This window comes from Triticum dicoccoides, chromosome 1B (genome assembly GCF_002162155.2).
Source record: "Triticum dicoccoides isolate Atlit2015 ecotype Zavitan chromosome 1B, WEW_v2.0, whole genome shotgun sequence".
In the NCBI taxonomy this organism is placed as follows: domain Eukaryota; kingdom Viridiplantae; phylum Streptophyta; class Magnoliopsida; order Poales; family Poaceae; genus Triticum; species Triticum dicoccoides.
Window position 1 is genome coordinate 440927165 of NC_041381.1, and position 12338 is coordinate 440939502.

Genomic DNA, 12338 nt, shown 5'->3' on the forward strand with positions numbered 1-12338 from the left:
CGGAAAAGGCCCCAAGATGGGATCTCACGGGTACAGAAGGTTGCGGCGGTGGAAATAGGGTTCGTGGTGCTCTCGGATGTTTTCAGGGTATATGAGTATATATAGACGAAAGAAGTCGGTCAGGGGAGCCATGAGGGGCCCACGAGGGTGGGGGCGCGCCTATCCCCCTAGGCGCGCCCCCCTGCCTCGTGGCCGCCTTGTTGCTTCCTTGACGTCCACTCCAAGTCTCCTGGATTGCGTTTTTTCCAAAAACGACTCTCCCGAAGGTTTCATTCCGTTTGTACTCCATTTGATATTCCTTTTCTGCGAAACACTGAAATAGGCAAAAAACAGCAATTTGGACTGGACCTCCGGTTAATAGGTTAGTCCCAAAAAATAATATAAAAGTGTATAATAAAGCCCATTAAACATCCAAAACAGATAATATAATAGCATGGAACAATAAAAAATTATAGATACGTTGGAGACGTATCAAGATTATATTCGCCAGGTTCTTTGTTGTCAGAACAAGGGTGCTGAAGGTATTGAGGTTTGCCCCACATTTATTTCACAAAAATGAATGGTTTGTTGATTAGCGCCGGCGCCTGCGACAGAATGGAATAGGCTCCAAAAATGTTGAATTTCATTTTGGAACTTCAGATGACAGAGTAATCGGAAGTCATCATGTCAACATGACTTATCAGTGGCTGACCCCTTTGCAAAAGTTGTGAGGCTTCGAAACCAGACTTAGAAGTGGTAATATTAGTTTGAACCTCTCTGATATCAATGTTCAGTGGATCAGCGCGAGCGTTTGCAGCTGATGAGCTGAATTTCATTTCTAATATCAGTTTGAACCTTGTAATATTCGAATTTGAGTTGTATAACTCTGGAATTTGAACCTTGTAATATTTTGAGCTTCTGTGGTGCAATCTTTGAAATGGCATCGTATGAGATTCGTATATTGGTAGCACTATTTTGACCTTAATATGCAATGGTCTTAGATTTGATTTTATTAACCATTCTAGAATCTGTTTACCTTGTCGATCTCACAGCACACGATCTGTATAGCTAACTCGACTGCGATGTTCGACATTATTGCACACAGTTGGTTTCTTCCATCGTGTGCCCTGTAGAGCGCAAAATTAATTATCGCACTCGAGTGTCCTCATCACCCTTCTGTGTAACTTTGACCTCATCACCCACGGGTAAACTTATGACCAAAGTCATTCCACACACTTCGTTTTTACAAAGCTTTTTGCCAATAAACGCCCATGATTTGTCCCTCTTCTAGCCGACGTGTGGCAAACCAAGCTGGGCGGGAAACTAGCACGGGAACAGGCTCACTGACGATACATTTGGTGCCTCTTCGAGCCCACGCGTGGTTAAACTGCGGTGTGGTGTTTTCAAGCATGCACTGGAATCCTCCGCTATGAACGTCGTGACAAGACATGGCGATTAGAGGCCGGCTGGCCCCATTTGTTACAGCGGCCATTTAAGCCTCTTGTGCCTCTTCAACCTTTCGATTGTGCCCCACCATTGTAAGAAGCACACCCACCACGACAAGTTCTTAGAGGGTATCTTGCGCGGCTCCAATAGCGCTCCGAGCGGCTACCGACGACTGATATGTCTCCAACGTGTCTACTTTTCCAAACACTTTTTCCCTTATTTTAGAATGTAATTTGCATGATTTGAATGAAACTAACCCGGACTGACGCTGTTTTCAGCAGAACTGCCATGGTATTGTTTATTGTGCAAAAATAAAAATCTCGGAATGACCTGAAAATCCACGGAGATAACTTTTGGAAAATATAAAAAATACTGGCGAAAGAATCAAGGCCAGGGGGCCCACACCCTGTCCACAAGGGTGGGGGGCGCGCCCCCTCCCCCTGGGCACGCCCCACTATGTTGTAGGCCCCCTGATGCTCCACCGACCTCAACTTCAACTCTATATATTCTGTTTCACGGAGAAAAAAATCAGAGAGAAAGTTTCATCATGTTTTACGATACGGAGCCGCCGCCAAGCCCTATTCTCTCTCGGGAGGGCTGATCTGGAGTCTGTTCGGGGCTCCGGAGAGGGGGATTCATCGTCGTCATCATCATCAACCATCCTCCATCACCAATTTCATGATGCTCACCGCCGTGCGTGAGTAATTCCATCGTAGGCTTGCTGGACAGTGATGGGTTGGATGAGATTTACCATGTAATTAAGTTAGTTTTGTTAGGGTTTGATCCCTAGTACGCACTATGTTCTGAGATTGATGTAGCTATGACTTTGCTATGCTTAATGCTTGTCACTAGGGCCCGAGTGCCATGATTTCAGATCTGAACCTATTATGCTTTCATGAATATATGTGAGTTCTTGATCCTATCTTGCAAGTCTATAGTCACCTATTATGTGTTATGATCCGACAACCCCAAAGTGACAATAATCGGGATACTTCTCTGTGATGACCGTAGTTTGAGGAGTTCATGTATTCACTAAGTGCTAATGCTTTGGTCCGGTTCTCTATTAAAAGGAGGCCTTAATATCCCTTAGTTTCCACTAGGACCCCGCTGCCACGGTAGGGTAGGACAAAAGATGTCATGCAAGTTCTTTTCCATAAGCACGTATGACTATATTCGGAATACATGCCTACATTACATTGATGAACTGGAGCTAGTTCTGTGTCACCCTATGTTATAACTATTACATGAGGAATCGCATCCGACATAATTTTCCATCACTGATACAATGCCTACGAGCTTTTCACATATTGTGCTCTGCTTATTTACTTTTCCGTTGCTACTGTTACAATCACTACAAAACTGCTATCTTTACTTTTGCCACTGTTACCATTACTATCATACTACTTTGCTACTAAATACTTTGCTGCAGATACTAAGTTATCCAGGTGTGGTTGAATTGACAAGTCAACTGCTAATACTTGAGAATATTCTTTTGCTCCCCTTGTGTCGAATCAATAAATTTGGGTTGAATACTCTACTCGAAAGTTGTTGCGATCCCCTTTACTTGTGGGTTATCAAGACTAATTTATGGCGCCGTTGTCGGGGATCATAGCTCTATTCTTTGAGTCACTTGGGATTTATATCTGCTGATCACTATGCAGAACTTGAAAGACGCAACAACTAAGATTTTTCCCTCAACTATGAGGGGAGGTAAGGAATTGCCATCTAGCTCTGCACTAGATTCTCCTTCTATTTTGAGTAAGCTTGCAACACCTAAACCTGCTACTGCTATGAATTCTTATATGTCGCATGTTATTGATGATGCCACTTCTGCTATGCATGGTACTTATGATGAAACTACTTCTGTGCTTGATACTACTTTGCCATTAGGTGAATTTCTAGATGAACAACTTGCTAGGGTTAGAGAGAATGAAATTATTGAAGATGAAATTATTGATGATAGTGATGATGAAGGTTCTCCCCCTAAGTATGAATTGCCTGTTGTTCCTGAGGGTTATGTTATGGATGAAGAAACTGCTAGAGATCTTTTTGCTTGCAATGATAGATCCGATCTTAAGAAATTAGTAGCTAAACTTAAACAGAAAACTCTGAATGCTAGAATGAAATATGACCCTGCTTTTGCTACTTCACCTATCTTCGTTACTGATAAGGATTATGAATTCTTTGTTGATCCTGAGATAATTACTTTGGTTGAATCTGATCCTTTTTATGGCAATGAATCTGAACTGTTGTGGCACATCTTACCAAGTTAAATGATATAGCCACCCTGTTTACTAATGATGAGAACTCTCGCTATTATTATATCCTTAAGATATTTCCGTTCTCATTAAAGGGTGATGCAAAAACTTGGTTTAATTCTCTTGATCCTGGTTGTGTGCGTAGTCCCCAGGATATGATTTATTACTTCTCTGCTAAATATTTCCCTGCTCATAAGAAACAAGCTGCCTTGCGGGAAATATATAATTTTGTGCAAATTGAAGAAGTGAGTCTCCCACAAGCTTGGGGGAGGCTTCTCCGATTACTTAATGCTTTGCCTGATCATCCTCTTAAGAAAAATGAAATACTTGATATCTTTTATAATGGACTAACCGATGCTTCCAAGGACTACTCTGATAGTTGTGCTAGTTGTGTTTTCAGGGAAAGAACAATCCACCAAGCTGAATTGCTATTGAATAATATGTTGACTAATGAAAATAATTGGACTCTTCCTAAGCCAATTCCTGAGGCAATTCCTGAGCCAATTGAGCCAACTCCTGAGCCTATTCTTAAACCAACTCCGAAGAAGAGGGGTGTTTTATTTCTCAGTCCTGAAGATATGAAAGAGGAAAAGAAATCAATGAAAGAAAAAGGTATTAAAGCTGAAGATGTTAAGAATTTAACTCCTATTGAAGAAATACATGGTCTTAATATACCGCATGTTGAAGAAACACGTTTTCTTGATAACCCGACACAGGTAGTAAAGGTAAATTCTCTCTATAGATATGATAAGGTTGAAATCCCGTCTACTAAATTTCATAGCCAATTCTTAGATGAATTTGATGACTTTATGGCTAGACAAGAAAGTTTTAATGCTTATGTTGGTAGAGAATTAAAGAGTAATGTGTTCATGATAGGACGCTTGAGTGATTATATGGCTAGAGTTAAAGGTGAACTTAAACTCATTAGCAAATATTATTTTTATGGTTACCACTCAAGCTAAGCAAGCACTTAAAGCTCAAAGTGATTTGCTTGATGAATTAAATAATAAACATGACTTTTCTGTTAGAGTGGCTACTAGAACAGGTAGAATGACTCAGGAACCTTTGTATCCTAAAGGCCACCCTAAGAGAATCGAGCAAGATTCTCAGAGAAATAATTTAGAGGCACCTAGCTCTTCTAAAAAGAAGAAAAAGAAAAATGATAGGACTTTGCATGCTAGTGAACCTGTTATAGACTCACCTGAGAATCCCAACGATATTTCTATTTCTGATGCTAAAACACAATCACGTGATGAACATGAACCTAGTGATAATGTTAATGATAATGTTCATGTTGATGCTCAACCTAGCCATAACAATGATGTAGAGGTTGAACATACTATTGATCTTGATAACCCACAATCAAAGAATCAACGTTATGATAAGAGAGACTTTGTTGCTAGGAAACCCATGCCCTTTCCTCCTAAACCATCCAAGACAAAGGATAATGAGGATTTTGAGCGCTTTGCTGAAATGATTAGACCTATCTTCTTACGTATGCGCTTAACTGATATGCTTAAAGTAAACCCTTATGCTAAATATTTGAAGGATATCATTACAAATAAAAGAAAGATAGCGGAAGCTGAAATTTCCACCATGCTTGCTAATTACACTTTTAAGGGTGGAATACCAAAGAAACTTGCAGATCCAGGGGTACCAACTATACCATGCTCCATTAAAAGAAATTTTGTTAAAACTACTTTATGTGATCTTGGAGCCGGTGTTAGTGTTATGCCTCTCTCTTTATATCTTAGACTTGAATTGAATAAGTTGACACCTACTGAAATATCTTTGCAAATGGCTGATAAATCAACTGCTATACCTGTCGGTATTTGTGAGGATGTGCCTGTTGTGGTTGCAAATGTCACCATCTTAACGGACTTTGTTATTCTTGATATTCCCGAGGACGATAGTATGTCGATTATCCTTGGTAGACCCTTTTTGAATACTGCAGGGGCTGTTATTGATTGCAACAGAAGCAATGTCACTTTTCATGTTAATGGTAATGAGCATACGGTACACTTTCCGAGGAAACAACCTCAAGTTCATAGCATAAATTCTATTGGAAAAGTTCCAACTGTCATTATTGGAGGTTTTGAATTTCCTCTTCCTACTGTCTAGAAAAAGTATGATATTCTTATTGTTGGGGGTGTTCATATCCCCGTTGAGGTAACCTAGTGTTATTCGAAATTTCTCCAATTCCATGTTATCCGGAATGAGTTTGTTAACAAAACTTGATCAACCTTGTTATTGGATTCCTTTTGATGATGATGAGATGGATGAAACTAGAAGGCACAACCTTCTGTACCCTCTTTTTACTTTCCGTTATTTAGAATAAATAAAGCAAAAACAATATTATCTGTCTGTTCTCTAAATTATCCGTGCAATAAAAAAATATCTCGAAAATAAAAGTGCTCCAAATGCCCTGCAAATTTAGTATGATTTTTATGGAATATTTGAGGATTTTAGGCACTGAGAACACTGCAGGGGGGGCAAGCACCTGGCCACGAGGGTGGAGGGCGCGCCCACACCCCCTGGGCGCGCCCCCCTGTCTCGTGGGCCCATGGTGGCCCCCCTCCACTTATTACTGCACCCACACACTTTATCTTCCTCCCAAAAAAATCCCCATCCAGCTCAAGCACGAGTTCTAGCTCATTTTGCTGCGATTTTCGATCTCCTTGCTCAAAGCTCCATTCACAAAACTGCTTTGGGAGATTGTTGCTTGGTATGTGACTCCTCCAATGGTCCAATTAGTTTTTGTTCTAGTGCTTTATTCATTGCAAATTTTTGCTGCATAGGTGACCCTGTTCTTGAGCTTGCATGTCAAATTTGTGAGGTCCCAAGTAATTCTAATGCATGATAAAGGCTCTAGGCATTTGTGAGAGTAGTTGCTATTAGTTTTATTGAGTTTGATTCACTTTTATTTTGAAGTTACTAAAAATTTCAGAAATTTTTCAGAGGAAGAAATATGTCTAGGAGAATGTACCAAGGTGGTTCCTCAACAAAGAGAGGACCTAGGCGTGCTATGCATGAGCAAGACGATGAACCACCAACGGAAGCAGAAGTGCGGGCTTGTGAATGGCCGTCAGAGGATTTTATGGTCAATGCAGGCATCAAGGATGAATTGGATGCATATGTGCGTAATGCCGATCTTGAGGACTTCATACAAGATAAGTGTCCTCAGTACTACCAATTGACTGATTCATTCGTGAGAAGGTTTAATTTACATCTTCGCGTAATTCTTAGAATGTCATGTTTGATATTTATGATGAATCTTATACCATGGACCTAGAAGATTTTACTACTACTTGCAAACTCCTGCAGTGGGGCAATGTTCATGAACCCCACAAATCTGAATATAAAGACTTTCTCGCTAGTATCACTGTGGGAGAATCTAGGGACATAGCACAAGCTACCATAGGGAGCATTCATTTTCCTGCTATACACTATTTTGCTCTCTTCATTGGTAGATGCATTAACGGTAAAGATGAAGCATGTCACATGTGTGTCCCTGATCTTTGTGTCCTCAAGAGTGCTGTATTGGGTAATAAAGATTACAGCTTGGGGGCAATAGTTGCACGTAGGTTGCATAATAATGGTATATCTGGAGATTTATTTGGAGGAATTTATGCGACCCGTGTTGCTAATTATCTTGGTATATCTCCACGTGAGGGAGATATGGAGTTGTGTGCTGCTTATTTAGATTTTGACGCTATGGTCAGGCACCGTTTTCTTGTGAGGAATGAACAATTCCTCCAGTATCGACTAATCTTTGACAGACGTCGCCATGTTACTCTCCCTGCTCCTTCCCTTTTTGATTACCAGACAAAATGAAGATATGTTGTCACCAGGGAGGAGGCCGCCAAACACGAGAGGAGAGCGGAGGCAGCTCGCCAACATGCCGCGGCCCAGGAGGCATTGGCTGCTGCATCTCAGTACGACCCTAGTTATAACTTTGGATATCAGCCAGGCTATCCATGGCCATAAACCAACTTAGGCCAAAAGCCTAAGCTTGGGGGAGTACGTATTTCTCACCGACTTTACATTCATGTTCACACACAATTCTAGTTGTCGGTGCTCATACTCTTTCATTGTATTATCCATGCTAGTTTAATTTGTTTTTCTAGCTTTCTTCTTGTGTGTTTGATAAACCTTAAGAAAAACCAAAAAAAATAGTTAGTTTAACTTCCATGCTTGTAGTAGTAATTTAAATGAAAACCCAGAAAGATTTCTTGTTCTTCTTTTGCTTGTTGGGAGCTTTCCCGTGTAAATAGTTTTATTTCTCTTCTTTCCTTTGGGGGTCGAGAGGAGAAGACCTTAATGAAAATGTTTAGTGGCTCTCATATGCATGATTGTTGATTTAACTTAGAGCCCATATTACTTTGTCTTCTCTCTTGAATTGAATGCTTGCAGATTCCAGCTTAGTCCAATGCACGTGCACTATTATTATTATACACACCGTTTGGTCGTGCAAGTGAAAGGCAATAATGACGATATATGATGGACTGATTGAGATGAGAAAAGCTGGTATGAACTCGACCTCTCTTGTTTTTGTAAATATGATGTGTTCATCGTTCCTGATTCAGCCTATTATGGATAAACATGTTTGCAATGACATTTAGAGATTATAGTTGCTTATGCCATGCTTAATTAGCTGTGAGTTTATAATGGTTTACCTTGCGTGCCAACATGCTATTAAAATGGTTATGATGTGGTATGATGGGATGGTATCCTCCTTTGAATGAATTGAGTGACTCGACTTGGCACATGTTCACGCATGTAGTTGAAAACAAATCAACATAGCCTTCACGATATTTATGTTCATGGTGGATTATATCCTACTCATGCTTGCACTTGGTGTAGATTAATTTTAATGCCTGTTCATGACTGTTGTCGCTCTCTCAGTTGGTCGCTTCCCAGTCTTTTGCTAGCCTTCACCTGTACTAAGCGGGAATACTGCTTGTGCATCCAAACTCCATAAACCCCAAAGTTATTCCATATGAGTCCACCATACCTTCCTATATGCGGTATTTACCTGCTGTTCCAAGTAAATTTGTATGTGCTAAACTCCAAACCTTCAAATGAAATCCTGTTTTGTATGCTCGAGCAGCTCATGTTTCAACTAGGGTTGTCTGTATCTTCCATGCTAGGTGGGTTATTCTCAAGGGAAGTGGACTCCGCTCCTCATTCACGAGAAAATGGCTGGTAACCGGGATGCCCAGTCCCATGATCAAAAAGATCAAAGCAAGTCAAAATAATTAAAACAAAACTCCCCGAGGACTGTTGTTTGTATGGACGGTACCCCGTTGTTTCAGATGGCCGTGGAGTGGGCATGTTGGTGGTGGGGGAGTATAAAGTTTTACTGTTCTGTTTGGGAACCGCCTATAATGTATGTAGCATGGAAGATATCGCCATCTCATAGTTGTTGCGTTGACAGTGAAAGTATGCCGCTCAAAATGTTATTCATCTCTATTTTAAAATCGAGCTCTGGCACCTCTACAAATCCCTACTTCCCTCTGCGAAGGGCCAATCTATTTACTTTTATGTTGAGTCATCACCCTCTTATTAAAAAGCACCCGCTGGAGAGCACCGCTGCCATTTGCATGCATTACTATTAGTCTATATTGGGTATGACTTGACTGGATCTCTTTTACCATGAATTACAATGTTTAGTCAGTCCTTGATCTTTAAAGGCGCTCTGCATTTATGTTTTAGGGTCTCAGAAAGGGCTACCGAGATACCATTTTGTCATATCATATCATGATTGTTTTGAGAAAGTGTTGCCATCCGAGTTTTATTGTTATTGCTCGCTAGCTGATTATGCTATTGACATGAGTAAATATGAGACCTAAGTGTTATTGTGAATATGGTTAGTTCATAATCTTTGCTGAAAACTTGAATGTTGGCTTTACATATTTACAACAACAAGAGCAAACAGAGTTTGTAAAAGTTTTTCTTTATCACTTTCAGTTTATCAACTGAATTGCTTGAGAACAAGCAAAGGTTTAAGCTTGGGGGAGTTGATATGTGTCCAACGTATCTACTTTTCCAAATACTTTTGCCCTTGTTTGGACTCTAATTTGCATGATTTGAATGAAACTAACCCGGACTGACGTTGTTTTCAGCAGAACTGCCATCGTGTTGTTTATTGTGCAGAAAACAAAAATTCTCGGAATGACCTGAAAATCCACGGAGATAACTTTTGGAAAATATAAAAAATACTGGCGAAAGAATCAAGGCCAAGGGGCGCACACCCTGTCCACGAGGGTGGGGGGCGGGCCCCCTACCCCTGGGTGCGCCCCCTGTCTCGTGGGCCCCCTGATGCTCCACCGACCTCAACTCCATCTCTATATATTCCATTTCCCGGAGAAAAAAATCAGAGAGAAAGTTTCATCGCGTTTTACGATACGGAGCCGCCGCTAAGCCCTAATCTCTCTCGGGAGGGCTGATCTGGAGTTCGTTCGGGGCTCCAGAGAGGGGGATTCGTCGCCGTCGTCATCATCAACCATCCTCCATCACCAATTTCATGATGCTCACCGTTGTGCATGAGTAATTCCATCGTAGGCTTGCTGGACGGTGATGCGTTGGATGAGATTTACCATGTAATTAAGTTAGTTTTGTTAGGGTTTGATCCCTAGTATCCACTATGTTCTGAGATTGATGTTGCTATGACTTTGCTATGCTTAATGCTTGTCACTAGGGCCCGAGTGCCATGATTTCAGATCTGAACCTATTATGCTTTCATGAATATATGTGAGTTCTTGATCCTATCTTGTAAGTCTATAGTCACCTATTATGTGTTATGATCCGACAACCCCGAAGTGATAATAATCGGGATACTTCTCTGTGATGACCGTAGTTTGAGGAGTTCATGTATTCACTAAGTGCTAATGCTTTGGTCCGGTTCTCTATTAAAAGGAGGCCTTAATATCCCTTAGTTTCCACTAGGACCCCGCTGCCACGGGAGGGTAGGACAAAAGATTTCATGCAAGTTCTTTTCCATAAGCACGTATGACTATATTCGGAATACATGCCTACATTACATTGATGAACTGGAGCTAGTTCTGTGTCACCCTATGTTATAACTATTACATGAGGAATCGCATCCGACATAATTTTCCATCACTGATACAATGCCTACGAGCTTTTCACATATTGTGCTCTGCTTATCTACTTTTCCGTTGCTACTGTTACAATCACTACAAAACTGCTATCTTTACTTTTGCCACTATTACCATTACTATCATACTACTTTGCTACTAAATACTTTATTGTAGATACTAAGTTATCCAGGTGTGGTTGAATTGACAACTCAACTGCTAATACTTGAGAATATTCTTTTGCTCCCCTTGTGTCGAATCAATAAATTTGGGTTGAATACTGTACCCTCGAAAGCTGTTGCAATCCCCTATACTTGTGGGTTATCAACGACGAGCATCAGTTCACCATGCATGCCGTGGTGGACACCCACCGAAGGTTCATGGAGCTCTCGGTGGTGTACACCAACAACCCGGTCTGGGTGGAGCAGTCCATCCACATCATGGAGCTGTTGCTTGCCGAGGAGAAGTACAAGGTGGTCGGGTTCGACCTCGAGTACACTGACGCTCCTTTACTACTCCCTCTCCCTCTCCTTCCTTTCCCCTCTTCCTTCAAGGGGAATCGTACTAGGACTAGGAAGTCCTAGTAGGACTCCTCCTCTTGGGGCGCGCCATAGGGCCGGACGGCCTCCCCCTCCCTCCTTTATATACGGGGGCAGGGGCACCCTAGAACACACAAGTTTCTCTTAACCGTGTGCGGTGCCCCCCCCCACAGTTACACACCTCGATCATACCATTGTAGTGCTTAGGCGAAGCCCTGTGCCGGTAGCATCATCATCACAGTCGCCACAGTGTCGTGCTGACAGAACTCACCCTCGTCCTCAACTAGATCAAGAGCACGAGGGACGTCAACGAGCTAAATGTGTGCTGAACACGGAGGTGTCGTACGTTCAGTACTTGATCAGTTGGATCGCGAAGAAGTTCGACTACATCAACCGCGTTATTGAAACGCTTCCGCTTTCGGTCTACGAGGGTACATGGACACAATCTCCCCTCTTGTTGCTATGCATCACCTAGATAGATCTTGCATGATCGTAGGATGTTTTTGAAATTACTGCATTCCCCAACACCATCACCCTTGACCCCTCCCTGTAGCTCATCGACGCCAGAGCCGCCGCAGCGAGCACGGGCATGTCACGGCCAAGTGCATAGTGCGCCCGTGCCACTGTCCCTGTCCTCACTCGTACCATGTGCTCATCCTCGAGCTTCCACAATGGCCGCATGAACCCTGACCTCTTCTCCACCTCCTCTGGTGCTCCTCGTTGCCGTGCGCCACTTCCAGAGCACTCCGGCAGAGCCGCGACCCCCATCCCCTCCGCCTATAAATAGATCTCGCCCCTGGCCTCTCCGAGCATCTCAACCTACCCATCCAACCTCCACGATGCAGTAGGTAAGACGCAGCCCGGCCGGGCAGCCCTCTGGCTGCCGTCCCCAACTCGAGCTCGCCAGCGATCCCCTCTGCTGCTCCCCACCTCTCAAGTACCCCTCGAGCCCCATCTGCTTCTCCGGCGACTCCTTGGAGGTCCTTTGGTGCTCGCTGACCCTGTTGGAGCCCCAA